At 44.0% G+C, this 20,084-nt stretch overlaps 1 protein-coding gene across 1 annotated transcript in view; it reads right to left on the bottom strand.

Moving 5' to 3' along the window:
* GPATCH2 (G-patch domain containing 2) overlaps positions 1-20,084 on the bottom strand; it is a 122,008-nt gene that overhangs the window by 45,223 nt on the left and 56,701 nt on the right. The window lies entirely within an intron of this gene.

The raw sequence follows: 20,084 nt of genomic DNA, 5'->3' as shown, positions 1-20,084 counted from the left end.
CCAGACTCGGCTTCCGCCCCTGCCCCGTGGGCGTCCCTGGGACACGGTAATCCTTTTTCCCCACAGCGGCTCCGAGCAAAGCCAACTGTGCCCATGTCACGCTTTGTTAGAGGTTCGTGATCACATTATCTCAGGGTGGACCTGACACTTTTACTCAGTTTGCAGTACGCTCTGNCAGGAGAGGCAAACCCTGCCCATGTGCACGGGCGGTGACATGAATAATGACCCCGTGGCCTGAGCACCACAGGTCCACATGCGGCTGCTCTCCAGGACGGCGCCCGGCCCCGGCTCCCGGACTCGGCTTCCGCCCCTGCCCCGTGGGCGTCCCTGGGACACGGTAATCCTTTTTCCCCACAGCGGCTCCGAGCAAAGCCAACTGTGCCCATGTCACGCTTTGTTAGAGGTTCGTGATCACATTATCTCAGGGTGGACCTGACACTTTTACTCAGTTTGCAGTACGCTCTGTGTTCAGGCACCTGGTTTCCTTTGCCAGGGCTGCTGACAGCCTTTTCCACACTGTATTAATCTTGTTTACTGACTTTATCTCGGCCCACATATCAGAAAGCTGAACTTTTTATCTCAGAGAAAGAATACACAACGTGTTGACAGAAGCAGAAGCTATTTTCGGGGCTAAAATTGCTTGTTTACCTGAAGCCATACTTAGGGAAAAATGTTTAAAGTCTTGCTCCAGCCTGAGATACGTAATCTGAAATTGAATAAATGAAGAAATTTCACATACGCCCATGTGATAAATTGCCTGATGAAAACAATGCAGCCGAATACAATAAAACAGGATGTGTAACTAATTTATACCACAATACAAATGTAAGCTTTCCATCCAGTCAGAAATAATCATAGTAGGTATTTCTCAGACATCACGTACATAGATAAAGTATAAGCTCGATGCAATTGTTGCAGATAACTCACAAAAGATTTACAGTTACAAATGGAGATATTTAAATGACTTCACATGATTTACCTAGGACACGGCCCTTTTTAAAAAGAATAAAAGCAAACATCCTTTACTGCTGTTATTTTTGTTGTACTTTTAGAGATACATAAACAGATATGATCTAGACTTTTTTTAAAAAAAACGAAGTCAAGCATGAAGGTCGCAGGGTCAGTGTCACTGGGCTGCCTCAGGAGGAGTACCATGTTCTGACAGGGGGACCATTTGCCACTCCAATGGCAGACACCCTGACAGACAGTCTGACCGATGGACCTCAGACGAGCGCTCTGGAGCACTTGTGGGGAAGCAGCACTCTAGTGAGGTCCAGTGGATTTCAAACCTAAAATGCATACTTATTGTGAGTGCTTATTAGTAGATATCTCACAGTATTAGGAAGTGTCTGGAAACATTTGTACAAAAAGAATTCTTTCTTAAAATTTCTTTCTAAAAATTTTACAGTGCAGGGCACAATAATAAACTTTATAAAAATACAGCAAAGCGATTTTAAACATCAGCTCAAACCATTAATTTCAAGCAAACAATCAAGGTTGGTAGTTATTAATGTCCCCCCAATAGGCCTTCCAGTTATTCCAGAAGCGTTTTAGAAAGAAATCACAAAGAAAACACATTCCGATCTCTGCGAAGGCACAATAAAATAGTCACCTGGTCAAATTTATTTGTTAGGAAACGTAGCTTCTCTACCACAGGGACAGATAGGGGGCTGGTGGTCTGTTCTGCACGAGAAACACAGACCCCCAGTCTAGTTCCTGTCATGGTTAAAATGCTGGAGACGGTCATTTCAGTAACCAGCCCATATTTACTGATGATGGTCTTAGACATCACACTACATGCCCTGAATTCTTATGATTCACTTATGAATGTGACTGCATCCATAGTGACTACCGTGCTAATAAAGTTAGGGGTGTTTCTTTTCACTGTCTATGTGTTTATCACACAATTATTAAATAAGAAAAAATATACTCAAAGCAAGGGAGGAATGGGTGATCCCTGGGGAACACAATGTTCAGGCCGACTTCTGGCCTTTCTGGGTGGTGAAATAAGCTATGATGTTAAAAGTCCACAGGAGTCTTAGTTTTTGCTGCCGCTATTTCCAGTGAAGCTGCCAACCTCGGAAAATGGGACTGTAGAAGTGAGAGATACAAATTTAATAACAGCAGTATGAGCACCATCAAAATTCCTATGGTCCACAAGTACCAATATATGGGACCTCCAGCTAAATGATACCAATGATAAAATATCTATTTTTCCAGTTCTGTTAGATCCATGAAAAACAATTTCTTATTCTTTCTCTCTAATATCAATTTTAGAATTTCCCTCAAAAGGGAAGCAGAACCATCACCCTCACTTTGTTATTCCTGGACCCCCCGCATCCCATCCCAAATCCGGTGCAGGTGTGGGAAACACCGTGGTCCCCTGGGATGAGGCAAGAGGCTGCTCAGGACGGATGACCTCTGCTTGTATTCTCAGCAACGAGGCAGCCTTGGGGGAGCTGATGGAGGGCCGTGTCTCCACGGAAGAGCACTGAGCCACCATCCTTCCTGCTGTCCCTCGAGGACGGCCCTTTGCTTTCCCCTCGGCTCTCGTTCCCAGTAACATGTTATTCTGCTTCAGGGTCTACACGGACAAACCCGCAGGGTGGCGGGCTGCCACTCACAAGAACGCCTTTCAGTGCTGCGAGGCCTGGCCCGTCAGACCTGCCAGGGCTGCGGGCTGGAGGTAGGCCTGGCCACAGACACCCTGCCAGTTTGTCAGGGCCCAGAAGTCTCCTGCTGCTGAAGGACCGTTATTAATTTGACTCCATTTCTTTGAAGAGAGAAACAAGCCTTCACCGTTTAGTAGGCTCTGCAGTGAAGGCCCCCTGGTACATTCAACAAACGTGTCAGTCGAATGCATGTGACAGATATTAAGGAAAACGGCTCAACAAAAATGGGCTTGAAAATAGGACTTTGAACCCTGGGGCTAGAAAGTAAGGGGAGGAAAGCAAAGAGGTGGAAGAAAACTTATAGTTGTTCGTCCTTACAGTTATCTTCATGGAACAAGAGCCTCAGAAAATAACACTGAATGTCTAGCAGTAATTGATTTTCATGAATAGCTGTTGGAAACGAATGAATGAAATATTTACCTTTTACCCCTATGCAGAAGAAGCAAGACATCTCCAAAAGTATTTCAAATGCGAGTACCTGAGTTTTATAAATTGGTGAAAAAGTTCTGTTACAAGACAGTCGGGAGAATGAATAAAATATTTCCTGTGTCATCTATTCTCACATATAATATTACAGAATGGTCACAATTCACAAAAGGCACAATCTATATGGGGAAGGAAAACATCCAAGAAAATAACATTAGAATTACTTCTAGAGCAACATACAAAAAAAGTAAAAAAATTACTTTAGAATTACTTGCAAGGCAGACGCAAAGAAAATGACAATTCAGGTCGCATAGAGGGGTGTCATTTATCAGATTAAAGGGGAACAAAGCGATGAGCTGATTTGAGAGGAAGAAGGGGACAAAAGTCAGCTCTGAGAAGGGAGTCATCTGCAGTGTCTCTCTCCTGCTCCAATCCATCATCACCCACTTGCCACATCCAACTTTCTCTAAATCACTGCTTTTCACATGTCAGTTTCCTCATCCCAGAGCCATGCACTGCTCTACGCCCAACGCAGAATTAAACCTAACGAGAAACGCATTCCGAGCACTCTCTGATCAGTTCCACACTGGTCAGTGCAACCCCCTCTGTAGCTCCTCAGGCAAAGTAACTGCTCATTATTTTGAACCCCAAACTGCTCCATTCGATACAACTACTGTGCATGTAGAATGATGTTTAAATTCACCGTCTTGTATGTGGTACATGGGAATAGGGGTAATTGTAGTTACCTTGTTGCCGTGAACTAATCTATTTGATGCCACAGTCGTTTTAAGTTAAGGAACCTGTTTAATTCCAACCTTTTTTTTTTTTAAGAATAAAAATGTCAGTAAGTCATGCATGGGGTTCTTCGTATCTTAACTTGATTTGTCTAGATTTCCATTAAAGTAAAACGCGAACTTGTACAGTGCACTGGGGAGAATCCTCCTCACTGGCTTCAGGCAGCTGAAGAGTAATAGGTGTGAGCAGAAGGCTGGTGGGAGCCTGGGAAGACATGAACGCCAAGGAAAGCTAGCCCCGGCCCTTACGGACCAGGAGTCTTAGCTTCAGACCACATCCTCCTGGGAGGAACATTCAGGAAGGAAGATAATCTATTCCTGAGGACAATGGAATCTCCTGACATTTCAAAACCTGTCCTCCTCGATTACTAAATTTGTACACTGTTAAGTTGGTTTTCCAACTAAGAAAATGCTTCACCGTTTGAAGTTTTATAGAATCTAGTGCCTGACAAAAANAAAACGCGAACTTGTACAGTGGACTGGGGAGAATCCTCCTCACTGGCTTCAGGCAGCTGAAGAGTAATAGGTGTGAGCAGAAGGCTGGTGGGAGCCTGGGAAGACGTGAACGCCAGGGAAAGCTAGCCACAGCCCCTACGGACCAGGAGTCTTAGCTTCAGACCACATCCTCCTGGGAGGAACATTCAGGAAGGAAGATAATCTATTCCTGAGGACAATGGAATCTCCTGACATTTCAAAACCTGTCCTCGATTACTAAATTTGTACACTGTTAAGTTGGTTTTCCAACTAAGAAAATGCTTCACCGTTTGAAGTTTTATAGAATCTAGTAGCCTTACAAAAAGGGATACCGTTTTCATCATCTTCCCCATTTTTTAATATACCCGTATTGAGCAACGATCCTGCTCTTTTCAGCCGAGCTCATACAGGCAAGACTTTGAGGAGAAAACCCCCTCTTATTAGGGCCTCTGCAGCAGCATCTACTCACAGCCTTCACATTATTAAGTGACAGAACATGGTGGATGTAACTCCGTGGGTGAATGCGATGATGGCTTTTACCCATGTGTCAAAGTCAAGGGTTCCGAATTGTCTCTCCTTTTATTAAGCAATTTTTAATCCTCCCTGGAGGAATGGAAACATAAGTGAACCAACAATGAAAAGTGCGATAACGACCACCCAAGACCATCAAGAATTAATATAATTAGTAGAAACATTATTGTCACGAACGAGAATGACACTGGTGCACTTCATAGCTCTTACCCACAGAGAAAGTGTTTTCACAGGCCAGGTGGCTGAAGGGAACGAAATCTGCTCTCAAACACGGGAAGAGCCCCAGGTCACATCCGGAGCGGCACTGGAACCTTCTCCCCTGACAGGGGGCTACGCCAAAGGCAATATGATGAGACACATATTTTCTTTGTTCGGGGGCTGGCCTGAATCTCCCTGGTCCACAGGTTCCCTTTCTGAAAGTTTCAGTGCCCCACGGCCAACCATGCTCCAAAAATATTATAGGAAAGTTCCAGAAATAAACAAGTCACAGACTTTAGATTGCGCCCCAGTGTGAGTAGCGTGGTGAAACCTCGAGCCTACCTGCCCAGGTGGACTGTCGGGGGTTCTGAGTGCTTGTGTGTATGTCCCCCTCATAGCAGCCTATATCACAACACCTCTGTCAGTCTCCTCCCTTCAGCTCCTCACTAGGCACCGTGCTGTCACACATTATCACAAGAAACAGGGTGAGTACAGGACAGCAGATACTGGGCAGAATGTGAGAGAGAGCGCACTCACATAGGTTTTATTACAGTGTGTTGATATCCTTGTTCCTATCTTATTATTAGTTATGGTCGTCAACCTCTCACTGTGCCTGATTTGTAAATTCAGCTTTGTAGTTGCGTGTGTGTACGTACAGTTTGGTATTCCCCCCAGTTTCAGGCATCCATGGGGAGGCTCAGAACATGGGCCCTGTGGATAAGGGAGGGAGGCTCTTTTAGACTCTTGGAAAATCTTCACCCTAGAATCATACATCCAAGGACGCCATGGTCCTTACTTGTAACTTTAGGGTGGCCCTTGGGCGACTTGAAGTAGAGTGAGCCTGGTGGCCCAGACAGGGGTGTCAGCACATGTCAGGGACAGACTAATGAGAATGACAAATGGCACCGCGGTGAGTCATTACAGTCGAAGCAGTAAAACACTGGAAAACTGGGCAAGAGAGGAGTGAACACTTTCATAATGAGACCATGTGAGGGAACGTGGACGATTAGAGAACTCGGACCAGTTTTTCTTTCAAAAGCAGATCTCGATGTGAGTGTGAGATTACACCTTTAAACCAGAAAGGGTTTATAAAGAGCCAAAAAAAAAAAAAAAATCAGAAGGAATCAAGCACCGGGAGCACAAAGCTTCCCTTTCAGTGGGGGATTAGCCTTCCTAGCAGGACTCGGCCACGGCCACGGCCACGGCCAAGGGGAGATGCTAACCTTTGAGCTGCCAGCGTCCTGTGCAGTGGTGAGGAAGACAGACTCCAGGTAATCTGGAAGGAATCTTAGTACATTTCCACCTAACAGGAGCCCCTTTGTTTCTCTAAAAGAATCGTCAAAATGCAAATTAGACTAAACCGATGAAGGGTTAGAGCTATATGTGTGCACACGTATAACATTAGCAATTATGTTTTAATTCTAAAACTAAACAATGCGATTATTTTAAATCTTCACTTCAAACCACCGTTTTCCTAGTTAAAATAAGTCAGCATTAATAATTAAGAATTTAGAATCATTGGCCTATTAGAATAATGATACTTCTAATAAGTGAATAAATTCTCATTTCTGGTAGACACTAATAATAATCTGAATACTTCTGTAGAAAAGAATAATCTACCTAATTAAGAAAACAATACAGCAACACCTCTTTTTTTTTTGCAATAGCAGGCGATATAATTATTTTTGAGTAAGATATTCAAAATTAGCCAGCTCGGGATGATGGCCACTGTGACTAAAGGAAGAGGCTGTGCTGCCGCCCAGTGTCAGCAGCGAGCTGTGAGTGGCCTCTGCTGGCTGACCACAGGCTTCCTAAGTCACTCGCTCTCCATGCCGGCAGCCCTGTGGGCTTCGGTACGGTGAGTGTGTGCCCCCTGTGCCCACATAAAAACCCATGGTGCCTGAAGCCCTGCCTTCTGTAGGGTAAATGCCAAAGCCACAAACACACCGTGTCTGCCACAGTGTCAGGAGCCTCGTCCCCACCGCAACACACTTCATTGTCCTCCAAACCCCTCCCTCCCCGAGAATCCTCATCTCCGGGTTGTGATAGAGTAAATGTGGGTTATTTCAGTCAGTTCGCATCTACCTGGAAAGACAGATAATTTTCTTGAGGCTCAGTACACACACATACACAAGCTTTTTCTCAGTATTAAGTGTGCATTGAGGTTTGGTACGATGACTTTGCAGGAAAATACAAAGATGAAATCAAAAATCTTTGGAAGAATGTGTGACTTTAAAAAAGGCATGAATGAATAATGGTTTGTGAAGATCCTGTCCTGCAAACACAATACAGCAAAGCGATATGAAGATTCCTGCTATTATTGCACCTGTGTCTGGGTAGCAGTAATTCTATATTCAAAACTTAAAACAGCAGTTGAGAAGTTGAAATGTTAGTAGTATTAGGTAATGTTAATTCAGTAATCATAACAGAGAAGAGGAAAAATTACTTCTGCCCAAAACACAGGTTTCCATTTTTGCTCAGGAGCTCTTTATTCATCAAAAATCTCATGTGTGATAGAATTTGTATTTCTTTTATCTATTTCAGCAGAAAATGAAATGATTCACTTTGTACACTGCCCAACCTGTCCCATTAAAAGATATCAAGTATGCCTACTGATGTCAAAAGGTGACTACATTTATTTTAAAAAGTTACTGTTCTCGCACGTGACAATTTCCAGTAGATTTCAACCCTCATTTCAGCATTCTGTCCCATTATCTTGCCTGCTTGAAACCACTCACAGGGCCGGCTGGCTGACACAGGAGATAACCCCCCATCTCACCAGACGCCGCTGGGACGCAACCCACTGACCCACAGGCAGCCCTTATTATCAGCCTGAAATATACAGCACATAACGTGGCTCCTGTCAGGGAATCTGTTTATAAAAATCCTTTGACCTCTCGGGATGTTCAAGATGGCTTTAAAAATAAGGTTCCACTATTTAAAGGAATTCCAGGTCATTGAACATTCTAGTGAGGGTTTTGGAGCCTTCCCTTCAATTTCTCACAACTCGGCAGAAGGTAAAAAAAAAAGGTGTCACATATATACAAAACAGAATCTAGAAAACATTTTCTTCTTGGAGCTTAGCTTATTCAGAGTCTACCTTATATTAAGGGTGAAACTCAGAACAGACGAGAACAAGGGTTTCATTCCTAATGAGATTTTCAACACACTAAAAAGCTTGGTGCGTGTGATTGTTTGTTTGTTTGGTAGTCACAGAGGGCAGGGTAACATGGTGGTGAGGGTAACTGTGATATTCAGCAGATCCCTCCCCCTAGTTGCTTTGGGGTTCTTACACTAGAGCCTGGGGGAGGCAGGCCTGGTTTACGTACAGTGTGGGGAGGTGGCCCCTTCTGCCTGCCATGGCTGGGCCTTGAGGCTTCCTGCCCCTTTTTCCTTCCTGTGGAGCACGGGAAGGGAAACTGAGGCTGGATTCATGGCTGGAGAGGAGGCAAGGCTCTGGGAGGGACCCCACATTGGAGCCGGCACCCTGCCCATTCTGTGGGACACTGGAGTGAAGGCGCTGTGCTTGGGGAAGGAGAGGGCTACGCAGACAGCCTGAGGGGCGCTGACTGGTCCCCTGCGGCCTGTGTGTTTACAGCTAATCCAGGAGTCTCTGTGACCTAATGGGGGGACCCGTGGGAGAGTACAGTCTTGGGATGCAAAGGAGTACGAGAAGTTGGAGGTCAGAGGCAAACGACTGGAATCCATGGACTTCAGTCATGGGCACCAGCAAAAAATACCTTCAAAGGCCAAACGGAACCAAATGAGTGTGGGACCAGGACTGAGACCAGGCCACCCGGCCAGAGACCCACGCAGATGGAACACTAGTGAGGACAGTAGGCTGGTGCACGGGTCTAAAGTCACCCCCTTCATCCGCAGGGCACACGAGCCCCCGCTGTCACCATGGAGAGAAGCTGAGTGGGGGCTTGGGGAGGAAAGCATCAAGACTGAGTGTTTGTTACAAGCAGGTTGGTTGCCTGGAGGAACACTTCTCACTGACATGGCTGATAGGCAGAGGCTCTTGCTCTGCATCCGATGCACTCTCCCCCTACACGGGGAAGCTCAGGAGAAGTATCCAATGCAGGAAATAAAGAAGCCATGTTTTTTTTTTGCCTCCCGGCATTTACAAACTGACCTCGACCCTTTAGAAGAGTTACCCCTACCCTGGAATAGACGGGAGCCTTTCTCTCTGACCCACAAGTAAGAAGTAAAGCACTAAGTACTTGACTAGTTCAAGCTTTCCCACTGTTTTACAGCAAAATTCCACATAATGTGTATCCTATTTTTCAGCCTGCAGGTTGTAAAGTCAGTCGTGACAAAGACACGATTGTTACAGTAAGGTTAGGAAGCACGGTGGCATGGGACCCCTGCAGTAATTCTCGCTGATCAGTGCGTGGGCCACAGGTGGGCTACGCCATCCACCAGGTCTAACAAAATAAACAAGAACCCAAGACTTCCTCGGTTCTCTCTAGTACAACGTTACTGGTAGGAACAGAACAGCATAATGATTAAAAGTGTGGGCATAGGGGCTGAATTGCCTGGGTCCCAGTCCTGATTTGTCTACATTTCAGTTCTATGACAGACTCAACTTCCTCATCTATCAAACAAGGACAAAAGTAACACTATTTTATAGTCACTGTGGGAATCAAGTGAGATATGTCTGTACGCAGGTCAGTGTATCGACTATCATCAGTTGTATTAATTGTCTTAAAGTCTAGTGCAAGATCCGATCTCAATAATAAGATGACACCATCAATATTACAGCAGGTGTAAGCAAGAGTACAGGGTTCTGATAGGGCTGGTGGGATCTGGGAACAGGGAGGAAATGCCCACAGACGAACAATACCGTCGGGGAAGCTTATTCCTGGGGCCATTGTCCCTCTGCTCAGCAAGTGATCTGACACGGTGTTGGTTAGGGTGGACAAAAACCAGACGAGCAGTTGACTCTCACGAGCATATCAGAAATGCAAACACATAGTTAATATTCAAAACACACTGAATCACGAAGAAGAGTTACTTTACGCATTAAGCTGCAACTACACGGAGGCCAGTCGAAATCACAAAACTTAACTCGGTAATTTCCACAAAGACATTATTAGTGACTACATAGGTGGCTGCTTTTCTGATGCTTTTCAATTAGTGTAAAGGTCATGAGTTTAAATAAAATAGAGTTAAGTATCTTATCTACGAAAATGGCCTCTAAATTGAATGTTTTACAGCTGATTTGCCAGTTCTAAGAGCCTAAAAGAAACTTGAATTAGCAGACCACTCAAATACATGGTACTGAAGCAATAAAGAGAATGTACCTCTTCACACACACACACACACACACACACTCTCACTGTGGCTTCCTCTGACCTTACACAATAACAATGGAAAGCCTCAAAGGGGCACACACACACACACACACACACACAACAGAGGCACTCTCTCCACTCTGAATTCCTCTGTTTCTCTTATGTCACTTCATAGGCTGCCTCATGACACAGTTGCACTTGTCTCCTCTATAAGACCATGCGCTTTTCGAAAGCCTTGGCTGCTGTCCCAACTCACTGTTGAGTCACCAACCAAACTTGGTGTCCTACCAACGGAACTGGGTGTATTTGCCCATACTAAACCACACCTTGAGTCAGTCAAAAGCAGAGTTATTGCTCACTACAGCTGATTATCATTTTGCAATAGTCATGAAACAACTCAATATGTACCCCAATTAACTCACAAACAGGCTACGTACTATAGTCTTTCAAAACTTGGATGTGTTGTTTTAGAACTCATGTCACCATCTGTATAGTAAAACCGTTCTAATAACAGCTTCATATAATTAAATTGTACAAAAAATAAAACTTGGACATATTGCAGAGAATAAACTGAGTGAATGAATGTAATTTACTAGGTGTTTTGCATAAAGAGGAGTTCACAATTTTTCAAATATAGAAAAATTCTGCCCAACTATGACGGACTAGGTGCACAGACCCAGCACCAAGCAGCACCAAGCAGCACCCCCGCCCCCCCCGCCCCCCAAAGCTCTCAGCCACTTCCTCTGTTCCCTACACTGTTTAGATCTGTGAAGGGAAAATTCAGATCTACAGGAAATAAAAGATCACAGCTGGTACCCTGGGAAGCCACTGTCGCCTGGACTAGGCAACAGTCCACTGCCTCCCTCAAGCCTGACCCTCTCAGCTCTCATCCAGCACTCGCATGGAGACTGGATGTCACATGACCACCCCGTTGGTCGGGGCACAGCATCTGCTGTTCAGGTTCTTGCACTGCCACTTTGAAGCTCTACAGGTTAGTTTACTTCCGTTGCCTTGTGAGTATGTAAAAGGGCAATGGTGGAACAGTGAGCCCCGTCCCACGGGTCTCTGAGAATCACACTGGTCAGGACACATCAAACGAAGGCTGGGAAGACTGCCAAGCACACAGTAGGAGCTCAGTAAATGCTAGCTGTTATCAGTAGCAGCACGTCTACGCTCTACAGCCCCAATCTGCTTTACTGACAAGATCGACGTTTCGCTTCCGACCTGGCTCTTAGGGCTCTTCATTCCTCTGATGCTGGTGTCGAGTTTCCCTCCCCAGACTTAGTCCAAAGGAAAGAATAACTTCTGCTGAATGAGACTATTACCTCCTTGCCAAGTATCCATCTCCTCAACTTGAGTGGGTGGGTTCTTGACATTGAGGTGACACGGTTCTCTTCTTAGGTTAATGTACATAGTCAAGTCAAAGCGAAAAAGAAAAGACTGTTCAAAAATGCATCTCATGGGTCTGTGGAAGTGCCTAGAGTGTCTGCTGACCAAACAAATGGACCCCTGACTCCAGTTTCAGGTGGGGGGGTCAGTGTCCTGGGAACTGGCAGGAAACACCCCCGAGAAAGGAAGGGGCAACCAAGCACACACTCGAGCAATAGACTCAACTTCCTTGCCCCTGCTGATTTCAGGTTTCCAGAGTGGTTCCCGATTTTTCATTCCTTATCTCATGACCCGCCTTTCTTTCATCCCCAGTTCACTTTCCTTTTTTCTCCTTTTGGGTATTTGCACGGTTGAATGCAGACCCTGCAGGACTTCCTGGGCATGTGGCTCGTCATCACGAGTCCTCAGGCAGCAACAGCTGGTGCAACTTCAAACCCACATGCGCACCAACACACAGGAGGAACTTTCCGAACTCCAGACAAAAGCAGGCAGAGTTAAAGTACACAGAACATTTGGTAATTCCTGATAATGGTGCATTAGTATTAAAAAAAACCCTGCCAAATATTATAGTCAAGGCAAAGTCACTTACTTATCTCTTCCCGTTTAAACTACCGCAGCTTCCCAGAGCAATAGTCTCTGCCCTTCTACAATATCCTGATGCTACTCAGAAATACTAAAACACAAGAAGTGAAGGAAGCACCATTACAATAAATGAAGCCAAACTTACACACCAACGAAGATAGGACAAAAGACTCAAATTCATCAAAGTATTCCATGCAACCAAACCAATTAGGCCTTCAGTGCCTGTTTACTTAAGAAAAAAAAGGAAATACAGCTTTCCTACCCAACGATGTGGGTTATTCCAGGAAGTTTGGCCGACAATGATACGGGAATTTCATCCCATGGCATCGTCTAGGTTACTCAGTGATGTTGCTATGCAGGATGGAGTTTATTGAGGGGGGACAGAATTCATTTTAACAGCTTCCCAAATACTTAGGTCTTGTGTTTATAGAATCATTAACAGCATGAAGGGTCACTTAGTTTTTTCGGTTTCGCTGGACTGGATGTATGGAGGAACCGATAGGTTCTGTTACACATTCCCGTCTGTAGCACAGGAATGTCTCGGGACAAATCTGTCGCCAATGCCAAGGGGCTACTCCAGGTGTTCCCAGTCTGCCCACTGAATGGTGATATTCACCTGCTTAGTGAATGCTGATACCCTGGCCTCTGCACTCCCAGTGTGACCTGGGTTGGAGCGTTAATCAACACAAGGAGCAGAAGGGCTGACCCTTAAATGTTAATAAGACAGGTGTAAACCCTCACCCACAACACACGCTTTTTATCAGCAGGTTCTTCCGCCTCCTCTAGGCCGAGTTTGTGTCTGTCATGTCTCTACTTCGAAGCATGGGGCCCTAACTTCCCTACGTTGTTAGGGGGGCTCTGCTATCAAAACAGCATGGATGTTTAGGGGTAGATTCGTGCCCATGCCTTGCACTGACCGCCATCTGCCCTTGGTTATCAAATCACTTTCTAGAGCGCTCTGCCGACCTAAGGGCAGATGAGAAGGTCCATCAGTGTGGTGAGAGATGCAGTTTGAGAGGTGGATGCGGCTATAGTGCGAGGGTGTACAGTTAGGATTTTTGTGGGGTGAAAACCAAATCGTTCAATAGGTGAAAATTAAAGCTGTGACTCAAATAGGAAGATATTACTCCAAACGGCTTTTTTCTTAGTAATTCGGAGGGGGGGGGGGGGGGCAGGAATCATGGACAAGTGTGAGTTCAAGTATATCATACAGGCAAATTTCATTTCAGAGTGGGAAGCATTTCAGTATTTCTCCAAAATGAAAATTCTAGGTTATTATCTCAGTAAAATAAAAACCCTTAATTTTAAATCAAAGAACGATTTATATATATATATATATATATATATATATATATATTTTAAAACAGTCTGTATCTTCTCAATCGAATACCTGGAGAGTGGCAAGATGGAAGCAGACTGACTACCTGAGGTTGGAAGGGGCGCTGCCCACGTGGGTCCCTGGGCACATCGCCGCGGCAGGTGGCCTTCAGCTCCTCTTGTCCTACGAACAATTTTCAGGCCCACGCTCAATAAATAAATCGGGTCTCGGCACTCCCAATCGGGGCTGCCCACCCCCTCCGTAGCAGACCCATGATAAATGGACTTATTTTCCCAAATCAAACACTCGAATTTAAATTCAGATGAGTTAATGCAAAGGTCAACATTGTAATCAGTTCTTTTGATCTTTATAGAATTTCTGGAGTAATACATAATAAATCTGAAACAAGGCAATTTGCAGCTCTGTATGTGTGGCTGGCAATAAAAATCCTAACGATCAGAGCCTTTATGTACTTAGGGAGCGTTTTATAGTAATGGCCGTGGTAGGAGCCTCAATGCATAGGAAACAGTGGCAGTAGGTAACCCTGAAAGATTTGATTTCTTGATTGTTTCTACAATTTACTTAGAAATGTATTTATATAAAAACTAAATGAATATGTGTCTGTGCCCACTGTATTTTTGAAATAGCCACTACTTCCATTATAATCACCCAGTTTCGGTTAATATGTTGAACATAAAAATAGCTTAGGGTAAATATCAGCACATCAGAGACTCAAGTTTTTCAGTATTTAAATTAAAATTGCATTCCTTTGGTTTTTTTTTTTTTAATAAAAAAGTTTCTGGAGGTTAAACTATTTAAAAGTCATGGATCATTGACCTCAACTTTATGACTGACAAGGAAGGCACAGCTGATTATGGTACAGGTTCCAGAGTTCTTCAAGTGAAATTGAAGGAAGGACAGAAGGCGAAGGGAAAGGAAGGAAGTCCAGAGGGAGGCAAGGTCGGGGAGAAGAAAAACAGATGGAAAAACAGATCAACAGAAAGTCAGCAGCTGGCCCTGCGGCTGAGCCACCTCTGCGGCAGGCTGCCTGGTGCCACCGGGGCGGGGCAACTCAGTTGCTGTGTTCGGAGGCTGCCGNGGCGGGCGCGGGGGGGCATAGGCCGCTTCAGGCTGTTCCCTTCCTCTTCCAAGGAAGCACCCAAGGAAGGGATATCATTGTCCTAAAGTGTCAGAGCCCTGTTTTTCCCACAAAACACTCCATGACTGTGGGTGGAATAAAGTGGGTTTTTATACTGATAGTAGTGACGAAGAATAGCTTGTCAATTTTTTTCAAAAATGTACCTTATGTTTTTCAAAGGGATATAACCATGACTGCTCCTCCCTCAACAGTAAGACCACGTGTGGCCTACGTTTCACTGGTGTGCACGATTGTGCCTGCACGACTGTGCCTGCTCTCTCATCAGTTCTGATTCCGGGTTATGAGAACACCCAGGAACCATTCCAGTGGCAAACGGGTTTCGGCAAACACTCTGATTTAACATCCAGGAGAAGCCTTTCATGAAATTAATGGTAGGAACAAACATCCGGATTTCTAGCAGTGAGGGATCCAGCATGTACAATTTTTGAGGACATCACTGCTCGGATTATGTAGCTAAAGGTGAAAAGAAGCAACAGCAACCCCCCAAAAACAAAAAACAAACCTCCGAGTGTCACATAGAATCTCTGCTTCCATAGCGTCTCCCTTCAGACCCACCCCGAGGGTAGTTACTCCAAAATACACCCTTGTTGTTCTTCTAACAATGAAGATAAAACAGGACCTCCTACAAAGATTTACTGTAACTTGGTTTTTTGGAGGGTTTGCACAAGGTTTTGCCACAAAGCTAGACACCGTCAGAGCAATTCTGGGACACAACCATCCATCTATAGCTTATGAAATAAGTTCCTTGACGGACAGATTCGAATAAGGTCCCTTAACTCCTTTCCCACCACCACTGTACTGTTAGGGCCTCCATCCTTCTAAAGTTTGCTCTTTTTAGGACAAAGAAAAGAAAAACACGACTCAGGCTGAAAACCCTCCCAATTTCTTCTGAACCAGGACCTTGTTTCCCTAATAAACCTACGCTGCTTCATAAATGGCAGATTCCGCTCAGGGCATGGAGAGTCCGTGGAGGAAGGGCTGGGGCTCCTGTGCCTGCTCAGACAGATCAGCAGCGCCCTTGTCTCTTCCCCCGCCGTCTCAAATCCAGTGTGCAGATGTCCTGTCATCACAGTTAAAAGCACAGTCTTGTGAGTCACTAGGGGTCTGACAAGTCAAGTCTCTCAAAGCCTGACACGAAAAGTCCTTGATCTGAAGAAAAGGATCTTCCCATTTTTCCCAGCATTTTTTTAGTTCTTCAATGTAGCCTATGTTAAAAAACAAAAAAAAAAAAAAAAAACCAAGCAGACAAAATCATAAACTTGAAGCTTCTACGCTCTGTTCAACCTCATAAGTACCCTAAAAATTGGCAGTAGTTAAAAGCACAGCCCTGGCCAGTAGGGCTCAGTTAGTTGGAGCAACATCCCACAGACCAAGAGGTCATGGGTTCAATTCCCAGTTTGGGCACATACCCAGGTGGCGGGTTCGATCCCTGGTCCGGGTGCATCCTAGAGGCAGCCTATCGATGTTTCACTCTCATATCAATATCTCAGTGTCTCTCTCTCTGTGTCTGTCTGTCTTCTCCCCTTCCCCTCTCCCTGCCTCTCTTCCTCTCTCTAGAAGCAATGAAAAAACTGTCCTCATGTTAGGGTAAAAATAAATAAATACATGAAAGCTCATATACAGGAAAAAATCCAACTTTTTTCCTAACTCCCACAAATACTTATTTATCACTACCACAAGCAGGGCAGTGGGTTGAGTAATCCATTACATCGCACAAAAACCTCATCTGCAAGTTCACAACACAGACCTTTCAGGCAAGTGGTGCCGTGGAAGGTGAGCGCATCCGAGTTCAATCTGGAGTAAGCGTTAAAACCTCTTACATAAATCCTACTGTAGGCGCTTCAGCTGCGCAGAATGGAGTTTCCCGTAGGAAGACCAAATCTCCCTCTTTCCTTACAGCGTGCTCTGTGATCCAACTGTGTCATTCACGCTCAAAAATGATGTGACGCCCGTGTAGGTCTAGTGGGCGGGCGCAAACAAGCCTGGGTCTCTGTACACAACCCCTTGTTCTTTCTCTGTATGTATACAAGCTTTGTCTAATAGCACCTAAACACCTTCTTTTCAAAACACGTAACTTTGGCTTAGCCTCCCCAGGTCTCCCCGGCTTGGAGTTCAATTACACTGAGCAGCCATTGTACACCAGGCGCCACATGAGATTTATTTTGATTAATCTCAATTAATGACCAAATGATAACTGGTAACTCAGATAAACACTTCAAGGTATTTTTCCAATGTGATACGAATGCATATTTCCCTTCAGGCTATGGGCTCTCCCGCCCCATTTTTCTTGCCTCAACTATTAGCCAATGGATTTGCACGCTCTGAGTTACACCTAACATTTGGGAAATGAAGATGGGAAATGCCGCTTCGGGATGAAAATGCCCCAGAAGCATTTATGATATTCCAGCTGCCGTGTATAGGAAGATCAGGATCCCTCGAGAAGTCTATTTGATTTGATATCTTCCTTTTCTGTCTCTGACCTAATGATACAAGTGAATGGTTCCATTGCATCTGAGCCACAGCTCATACATCGTTCAAAGGGAACTCATGAAATGCTTACGCCTCGGGCTGTTCATTCACTAATTTGTTCATTCACTTTCCATTCAATCAGTATTTACTGGTCACTCCCATTTCTGTGGAAGATAGATCTACTCAGAGCTACATATGGAATAAACAAAGAGCCAATGGAGATAATTCATTAAGGAAAGGAATATATACAAACCATGAGGATTTCTTAATCGGCAAGTGGGTCTAGAAACTAGCCTATCCTATGCAAATTCACGGGAGTTAGAACACAGGAAAAGCTTAGTGACTGAAAATGTTCGAGGCACTTAGGTACACAGGTTAGCTGGGTGCGAAAATCATGTGTTGCTTGGATGCCAACTGCTTTAAATGACATGCAAACAAAATTAAACCTCACTTCCTCCGATCACTTCTTTCATGGGAGAGCTCTGCAAGGAAGACCTGGCTTTTCCCCAGGTTCAGCTGCCTGTCTTCCAAGATGCCAACCTCACGCGTGTTCCGTTCTTCTCTCCCTGAACACTACACATGCTCCTATCTTGCCCGCAGAACACAAGCCTTACAGACACATGGTTTAGTGGGAAGGCCTGGGTTCTGTGGCGAAGAACCCACCATTTGAGCTGTGACACTGGGTAGGTTTCTAATCTCTCCAAGCCCCAGGTTCCTCAGTGATTAAGAATACATTCTTTTATAGGCTGCAATGAGAAGTGAAGGCATACATAAATATCTAGCAAAGACCTACCATAGACCAGGTGCTCAGTAAAAGGCAACAACAACAATAACTCCTATTATACATTTATTCACCAAATATTTATGGATACCTGTTCAGTGCTGGATAGTGGTGTGACCATAGGGATGTAGTTGTGATAAATGAGACAGTCATTGCCCTCAAAGTTGCCATTCCCATGAAAAAAAAAACAAATTATCATCACTTAAAAAAATAAAGCCATCTAAGGTAGTATTAAAGGCAAACTGATTATGCTATCATCATTAATTGTGATTTTTTTTAGTGAAGAATACTCATCCCCAACTGAAGGTCAAATTTTCTTGTTACCTTCTTGATTAAAAAAAAAAAACTTAACAAAAATCTATTGATAAATAAAAAGTGTGTAATAGCTTGCTTCAGAAACAGGAACTCAAACAATAAAATGTATTTCCAACACTAAAGTAGCTAACTTTGAACTTAGAAATTACTCAAAGTAATTTTAGTCAAAAATGACTGTTCGCTTTATGTAATCTTAATGAACAAATATTTTCAGTATAAGCACTAAGAAGCCTGTGATAATGAACTGTATTTTTATAGTTGTATATTACACTAATATAATTATTTAGGTGTATGCAGAAATGCAAGTAGGGCCCATGATAGTTGACAGACCACTATATGACTAGTTGGGTGTGATCACCCAGCATACAACCATAGATTTCATGGAGAGTTTTTGCTGACATGGAAGGATAATGTGTCACGCACATACATTATACTATAAATCTCTAAAAAGTTCATACTCTGAAACAATAGTTTTATTTTAATCAAATGCATGCTAGAACCCCCCACTTCTTAAGAAAATAAAACAGGACCTTCTCACTCATGGTGAATAAAACAGAGAGACGCCTGGCCCCAGTCAGGAGTGTAAATCAGGTCGGGTTAGAAGCAGAAAACGGTTTCTCATCAGTAGACAACATCTTTGCTCTCTGGAGGTGGCATGGGCTCTCTGCTTGGCACCAGTGTCGCCAAACAGGAAATGCAGGGTGTCACGAACAGGCGCGTTTCACTCTGTGTCAGTTAAGGGAAGAGTCTCACCAGACCGGGGCTCCTGGAAGCATTAGCATCCCCTGGGAACTTGCTAGAACTGAACATTCTCAGACCCTAACCCACACCCTCTGAATGAGACCTGGGGGCAGGGGGTGGCCAGCAACATACTGTTTTAGAAGCTCAGCAGGCAGTTTTGACGCACAGAGAAATTCATGCCGCTGCTCTATGTTAATACATTCAAACATTCGAGACTGCTGTCCTTTTCTAGTTGAGCCTTGAAAACGGTGCCCCCAAAGTTCCCTGTACCTGCTCCATTAGCAATCCGGACGGTAAACGAAAACACAGAAACACCAATGCTGTACTTCTTGAAAATGTTGTGCCAGAAATCATGTAACAGTTTACACTCATTAACCCAATAAAAGGCTACAAGACAAGTGCTATTATTAACCCACTTTACGAGGGGAAAGCTAGGATTTTGTTAGGAGTTATGCAACTTGTGTAGGGTGAAATGGCGAGTAAGTAAAATAACTTGAATGCTTGAAGATTACTCAATTACTACTCTCATTTAATGTCCAATTTCATTTAAATTATTTAATTTTCAGTCATCATAGTCTTGGATGCCATTAGCAATATTTCTCAGCATTAAATACCAAGAGCTTTATTAACAGATTCAGATAAATTGTTTCATAATATCTCATTCTAACATAAGTCATATGTCTAGATGTGAAATACCTAGAGAAAATACTGACGTACTAATAGCTCAGCCTAATGTATATGAATAAAACCTCATATATATATATTTGCTACAGAAACAACTTCAATGAGAAACCAGCCTTTGCATATACAAAAGACACTTCAACAAATTGCCGTTCATTAGGTTCTTAAGCAGGTTCGCGTGACATACCCATAGATAAATGGATGCTATTCAACATGGAATTACATCATCGCATTTAATAACATGTCGGCTGCCAGTG

This window comes from Sturnira hondurensis, unplaced genomic scaffold (assembly GCF_014824575.4).
Source record: "Sturnira hondurensis isolate 20B ecotype Veracruz unplaced genomic scaffold, ASM1482457v3 Scaffold0018525, whole genome shotgun sequence".
In the NCBI taxonomy this organism is placed as follows: domain Eukaryota; kingdom Metazoa; phylum Chordata; class Mammalia; order Chiroptera; family Phyllostomidae; genus Sturnira; species Sturnira hondurensis.
Note: the sequence above shows the minus strand (reverse complement) of the source record. Positions and strands in the feature narration are given on the sequence as shown.